Here is an 8077-nt window from a genome sequence, read left to right as displayed (position 1 = left end):
GTGAAAATTCATCTGTAATTGACAAGCTACGAAAAAATAAGGGGGGATAGTGCAATAGCATTCTACATTCCTATGTCATTTACTATGTAGTCTGCTGGAAAAGTGAAAGCTATACTAACAAAGAGCTTAGTGTTTATTTTAAACTTGACCACTCCTTGAAACACATATTTGAGAAAAGCACTTAACCTTAGTGAGCCTCCAATTCTCATTTGAAAAATAAAACTTTTGAGAGACTGATGTGTGCCATTAGATAATGTACATATAGTGTTTAGAAGTCAGACTTTCAGCAAGATGGCAATGGAACCAGTGGGAGTGTGAGTCTCTGCACTGGTGAGTGTCCATAAGGACAAGTCTGCATGCATGGGTGTGTACAGGCGGGTGAACAAATGTCTGTCTCAGGGAGACATGAGATCAAGCACCTGGGGCTCCCCTCTGGAGCTAGCTGCAACCTACCACCCCCGGGTACACAAGATGGTCTACCATTCTCAGGCATCTCTCTGAAGAAGGCAGCAGAGATCAGCTTCCCCTGGGCACCGGGCCCATACCACCACCTGCAGCAGCAATCTGGGCACTGGCAGCAGAAACTGTGTAGAAGGTACAGGGAGAAAATCTGGAGTTGAGCCTCACCAGAGAGAAGGACACAGACCACTGCCATTTTCTCTGTCTAGGACCAGGCAGAAACCTACTTTGGCTGTCCAACTCTGATCAGCCTCTAACATGAAACCAGGAGGCAATCTCTGCCTGCCTCATGAATTAGTCGCCACTGGCCCAGGGGGGAAACGTCAAGAAAGGATATCAGAGAGACAGATGCCCCACCCTTATGCTGGACCAGGCAGGGAAGCCTCAGATCCAAGCAGGAGACTTGGTGGCAACAGCAGCAGAAGCAGCAGAGTTGGAGTGAGTCCGGATATGATTCACCCTCCTCCCCCAGCAGTCTGTGGGGCCTAAGACCCACACTGAGAGCAGCCCCACTGGCCTGTGCTGAAAGCAGAGAGCAGACCAGAGCCTGTTCCCTACTGTTCCAAAAGCTGCGGTAAGGAATCTGAAGTTCCAGAAATGGCCACAAGAGAGAGCACATTTCCCCCACCCCCGCTCCCCATCCTCCCCTTTTTCCATATGTATCTTCCTGAATGTCTTGTGTCTTCTGACTTCCTTTGCCTCTACTTTGTTTTTGTTTTTGTTTTTATTTGTTTGTGTATGGGTATTTTTTAGGGCAAGTGCATCGAGGGATTTTTTTTTCTTTGTATGTTTGTATGTTTGGGGGTTTAGCCTTTGTTTCTTTATTATCCATTAGTTTGTATGCCTGTCTGTTTTCCTTTTTCTCCTTCTTTCTCTTCATGATCCTTTCTTCTCCCTTCTACTTTTCTTGTTCTTTCTCATTTTCTTCTCTCATTTTGGTTTCAGGAGGCATACATACACTTGCACCTCATGGACAGATTGTAAGGTGGCAGGAAGTAGGTTCTAGGGGGCCCACATGGCAGTCAGCAGATACTGTGACCTGCAGATAGCTTCTGAACCATAGCTCCCCAATCACACCTTAATCAAATCTCAAAACAACAAAAAGAGGGCACATTCTCTCACCCTAAGTCTGGCTTCAAAATTGAATAAATCTAGAAAATCTACATAAGGAAGAATAGGGGATTGAGCAAACAAGAGTGAAAGCTACCCCCCCCTCAATCACTGAGCAATGGAATTAAAGATGGGGGGAAAAGGTGAAGGGAACCATCACAAACGATGAATAATTAACAGAAAAACACAGGTACCCTCAGACCCCTGGAAAGGCAGCAACTGAAAAAAACAGACTTCAGAACTCAAACAATGGCCCCCAGAATGACTGATCTCAAAACACAAAATCCAGGTATCAAGGTATTGTTAGAAAGGATGAAGAGAAATGAAAGAATGAAAGAGTTAATAACTGAGATAACAGAAGTAAGGAATACAGTAAACAAAATAAATAACAAACTGACAGATATGGAAAGCATAATTAACCAAGCAGAAGAAAGGATCTCAGAGCTTGCAGACTAAATGATAGAAGTAACCCAAACTGTTAAAAAAAAATAGAAAGGAAGCGTAAAAAGACAGAACAAAGTCTTCAAGACATGTGCGATTATATTAAGGGGCCAAATTTATACCTGATGGCATTTCTGAGGCAGAAAGGGAGACAGAGACAACAAATGTTCCATGAAGTTATCCAAGAAAACTTCCTTCATCTCTTCAGAGACACAAACATCCAAACACAAGAGATTTAGAGAACTCTGAAAGGCATCAAATGAAAAAAACAACTCCTAGACACATAGCAATTTGCCTATACAAAGTAGGCATAAAAGAAAAAAATCCTAAAGGCAATGAGAGAGAAAGATCAGACTACCTTCTGGGGAAGACCAATTAGAATAGCAGCAGATTTATTTAAAGAAACCGCAGGCAAGAACAAACTGGAGTCCAGTTTTCAAAGCTAGCAAAGATAAACAATTCCAACCAAGAATCTTATACCCAGCTAAGTTAAGAATCATCAGTGATGGAAAATTAAAATCTTTACCAGGTATTCAATCCTTAAGAGTTGATGCTGCCTCCAGACTAGCTCTAAAAGAAACAATTAAGAAGGTATTAAAAACAGAAGATAGAAAAGAGAGAATGACCACACTCTTCCCAATGATGCAGCAAAACAAAATCAACATCGTATGCAACATGATAGCAAAATTGGAAACGCAAACATATAACAACCCCAAAATCTAAAGAAAACCACCAAACAAATAAATAAACAAAAAGTAACAATAACAAAAACAACAACAAAGAACTTTATTATAAGAGCTTCATTCTAGGTACACACTCTCACATCTCAATAATAAGCCTGAATATGAATGGACTAAATATACCAGTGAAAAAGTAGAATGCAAAATTGGATTTTAAAAAATGATTCTGCAATTTGTTGCTTCCAGGAGACACATCTCAATACAAAAGACTCTGACAGACTCAAAATTAGAGTATGGAAAATAAACTTTCAGGCAAATGGAACACAAAAAAGGCAGGAGTCACGATCTTATTATCACACAAAGCAAATTTTAAGCTATCAATTTTAAAAGATACTGAAGGACACTACATAATGATAAAAGACTCACCATCAACAATAAATATCCATCTTAAACATATATGCACACAACACAGGAGCACCACCTTTTATAAAATAACTACTAAGTAAACTGAAAAAAGATATTGATTTTAACACTATCATAGCTCTGGACTTAAATACCCCACTAACAACCCTAGATAGATTTTTCTAGATAAATCAACAAGGGACCTAAATTTGACACTTAACAAAATGGACTTAATAGATACCTACAGAATGCTCCACCCAACAACCACAGATTCTGCATTCTACTCATCACCACAAAGGAACATTCTAGAAGATTTACCACATCCTTGGTCATAAATGAAGCTTAAACAAATTTCATAAGATTGAAATACTGCCATGCCCCTTCTTAGACCACAATGGAATGAAAATAAATATCACCATCAACAAAATTTCTCCAAAATGCACATGGACACTAAACAGGATGATGCTGAACAACTCACAGAAATTAAAAGATTTCTGGAAACAAATCAAAGTGAAGAAACTTCTTACCAAAACCTGTGAGATGCCATAAAAGCAGTGCTAAGGAGGAGAATCCATATCTCTACAAACACATATCAAGAAAATGGGAAGATCAGAGTTAACAGGCTAACAAATTTCATGATGGGGCTGAACAACCAAGATCACAAAACAATAACTTCACCAGAAGAATCCAGATCACCCCCAAAAAAAGCCAAAATATGAGATATAGAAGACAAAAATATCACAGAAATGATTGAAGAAGCAAAAAGCTGGTTCTTTGAAAGAATAAACAATATTTATAGACTCCTATCCAGAATAAACAATATTTATAGACTCCTATCCAGATTGACCAAGAAACAGAGAGAAAAGCCCAAATAAACACAATCAGAAACACAAAAGATCAAATCACAACTGACTCTGAAGAAATACAAACTGGGCCCGGTGGCTCAGCCTGTAATCCCGCGCCTTTGGGAGGCTGAGGTGAATGTACTGCCTGAGCCCGCGGGTTCAAGACCCACCTGGGCAGTGAGACCTCATCTCTACAATAAATAAAAAAATCAGCCAGGCATGATAGCGCATGCCTGTAATTCCGACTACTTGGAAGGCTGAGGTGGAAGGATCGCCGGAGCCCAGCAGGTCGAGGCTGCGGTGGCCAGGAGCAGCCACTGCACTCCAGTCTTGGCAACAGAGTGAGACTCCAACTCAAAAAAAAAAAAAAAAAAAGAAATACAAAAGATTATCATATATTACTATGTACATGTGTATGAAAAAACTCAAAAATCTAAATGAAATGGAGGACTTTTGACATCACACAGCCTCCCAAGGATGAAGCAAGAAGAAATTGATACCCTATATTGACCAATAACAACCCAGGAAATTAACTTCATCATAAGAAAACTACCTACAAAAAAAAGTCCTGGACAAGATGACTTTCCAGTGGAATTCTACAAAACATACAAGGAGAAGCTGTTACAAATACTATTAAAAGTATTCCAGGAAACAGAGAAAGACAGAATTCTTCCCATATCATTTTATGAAACTAACATCACATTGATACCAAAACCTGCTAAACAACTGACAAAGAAAGAGAACAACAGGCCAATATCCCTGATGAACACAGTTGCTAAAATTCTCAGCAAGATTATAGCAAATTGAATTCAATAACACATCTCAAAAATTATCCACCATGACAAGTAGACTTTATCTCCAGGACTCAGGGATGGTTCAACATTCACAAGACCATAAACATAATTAAATAGATCAACAGATGTAAGAACAAGAACCGCATGATTATATCATTAGATGCAGAAAAACTTTTGGTAAAATCTAGCAACCGTTCTTGATAAAAACCCTTGAACACTAAGGCATAGATGGATCATACCTCAAAATAGTAAGAGCCATCTACAATAAATCCACAGCCAACATGCTGCTAAATAAACAGAAATTGGAAGCATTTCTCATGAAAACCAGAACAAGACATGGAAGCCCACTCTCACCTCTCCTTTTCAACATAGTGTTGGAAGTCCTATCTAGAGAAATCAGACAAGAGAAGGAAATTGGAGGTATTCAAATCAGAAAATAGGAAGTTAAGTTATTCCTCTTTGCAGATGACATGATCTTATACCTTGAAAACCTAAGGGAATCTGTCAAAAACCTCCTTGCATGGATAAAGGACTTTGACAAAGTCTCAGTGTATAAAATAAATGTGCAAAAGAAAGTCACATTCTTATACACCAACAATAGACAGAAAACCAAATAAAAAGCACAATTCCACTCACAATAGCCACACACAAAAATAAAATTCCTTGCCATCTTCCTAATCAGAGAAGTGAAAGACTTTTACAATGAAAACTACAAAACACTACTCAAAGAAATCCAAGAAGATACCAAAAATGGAAAAATATTCCATGGTCATGGAATGGAAGAATTAACATTTTTAAAATGTCCATCCTACCAAAGGCAATCTATAGATTTAACACAATACCCATTAAATTACCAATATTATTCTTCCCTGACCTGGAAACGACAATACAGAAATTCATATGGAAACATAAAAGAACATGAATAGCCAAAACAATTCTTAGCAAAAGAAACAAAGTGGGAGGTATCCCACTTCCAGACTGCAAGCTCTACTATAAAGTTACAATAATCAAAACAGCCTGGTATTTGGTACAAGAACAGGCATATAGACCAATGGAACAGGTTAGATATTCTGGAAGTAAAACCTCAATTTCTGAACCAACTCATCTTCGACAAAGTCTCCACCAACAATCAGTGGAGAGAGGAGAACCTATTAATAAATGGTGTTGGGAAAACTGACTGGCCACATGAAGAAAATTGAAACAGGACTCCTATCTATCACCAGACACAAAAATTAACCCTAAATGGATCCAAGACCTAAACGTAGAACCTTAAACTTCAAGAATCCTAGAAGAAAACATAAGAAACACCCTTATGGAAATTGGAATAGGCAACCAATTCCTGATCAACTCTCCAAAAGTGAATGCCATAAAAGATAATATAGACAAGTGACACCACGTCAAACTGAAAAGCTTGTGAAAAATCAAAGAAGCCATCAAGAGTGTGAGGAGAGAACCCACAGAATGGGAAAAAATATTTGACAACTGTAAATCTGACAAAGGCCTAGCATCTGGGATCCACAAAGAACTAAAATGTGCTGAAAGGTAAAAAAAAAAAAGTGGGCAAAAATATGAATAGACACTTCTCAGAAGAAGACATATGAGCAGCCAACAGACACATGAAAAAAAATGCTCAGCCTCACTGATCATGAAAGAAATGTAAGTTAAAACTAATGAGATACCACCTAACTCCAATCAGGATAGCCATCATCAATAACTCAAAAAACAACAGATGCTGTAGAGGATGTGGGGAAAAGGGAATGCTTTTACACTGTTGCTGGGAGTGTAAACTAGTACAACCTCTGTGGAAAAACAGTGTGGTGATTTCTAAAAGAGCTAAAAATCAACCTTCCATAACACCCAGCAATCCCCCTTCTGTGAGTATACCCAGAGGAACTCAAATCACTTTATATAAAAGACACCTGCACACACAAGTTTATTATGGCATTATTCACTATCGAAAAACATGAAACCAACTGTTCTGGCCATCACAAATGGACTGGATAAAGAAAATATGATACATATATGCAATGCAATGGAATACTCCCCAGTCATAAAGAAAAACAACATTATGGACTTTGCAGCAACTTGGATAGATTTACAGTGTATGGTACTCAGTGATTTATCACAGAAACAAAGATCTGAGTACTGCATGTACTTACTCATGAGTGGACACTGAACATTTATCATATAAGAAATAGATTGGCAGTAGTGGGATACAGGAGATGGGGAGGCACATGACATCCATAAGGGTACCCAAACTTTACCTGCATAATGACCACTTATATACCTAACACTGAATTGTACCCCATATCTTTAAAATAAAAATAATAATAATTAATAATAATAACTTTTTTAAAAGCACTTAGCAGAAGGTCTGGTATATAATACAAGAATAAAAATCTTGACTGTTATTTTCCTAATTCAATACTATTAATATATATTAATATACTGCAGCATATTTTATCATATATTTTCTTATATTAATAAACAGAACCCTTACCTTCAAGTCCAGGACTCAGTTCAGGTTGCCTCACTATAATTTTCCCATGTCTGATTCTCAGTCTCCTTAACTCTGAAATGATTGATCAGAGTGGAAGCCTCTCTACATGACCCTGCACAGCAAGTAACACTCTAGGAGGAAGTAAACTCCCTGTGCTCTTTTAATGAACTCTTGGCATGTAATATTCTGGGTGCAGCTCCCATGTCCCTAAAGCAGTTTATTAGAAAGTACAATGTGGACCATCAACTTTATGACAACTGGAAGGGTGCTGTGATGAATGTGTTTATTCTATTTGCTGACAAAGTTGGATCTCTGGTCTCTCCCTCCATCCATAATTGTTTATTCTATTTCAAAGAGTCTACATAGTACAGTGGTTTATGCCCTGAGGCCTTTGGATCCCATATAGCAATCCCTAAGGTCAGTATATCAACATTTACATCTTATAAGTGAGAGAGAGAGGAAAAAAAGAGAGAGGAGGAGAGAGAGAAAGAGAGAGAGATAAAGAGAGGAAGAGAGAGAGGATAAAAAGAAACAGAAAGAAAGGAGAGAGAAAAAGAGAGAGAGAAAAAGGGGAAGAAGAGAGAGAGCGAGAGAGAGAAGATATATGAAATAACTTACCAAAAGAACAAAACTAGTAACTGACATTTGAAACCCAATCTATCAAACCACACACCCAAAAATAAATCAATCCTTACCTTATTACTGTGCAACAATATGTTGGTAGTACTGGGAATCTCTTGTTGATCAGGAGTCTTGATTGACAGTTATATGGTTTTGATTAATAAAACATGAGATAATAAAAGTATTATTACTTTTAAGATGCAATTGAATAGATTTTAAAATTTC

Source organism: Carlito syrichta, unplaced genomic scaffold (genome assembly GCF_000164805.1).
Source record: "Carlito syrichta isolate Samal-C Ts95f unplaced genomic scaffold, Tarsius_syrichta-2.0.1 Scaffold94736, whole genome shotgun sequence".
Classification (NCBI taxonomy): domain Eukaryota; kingdom Metazoa; phylum Chordata; class Mammalia; order Primates; family Tarsiidae; genus Carlito; species Carlito syrichta.
This window is presented reverse-complemented; position numbering follows the sequence as displayed.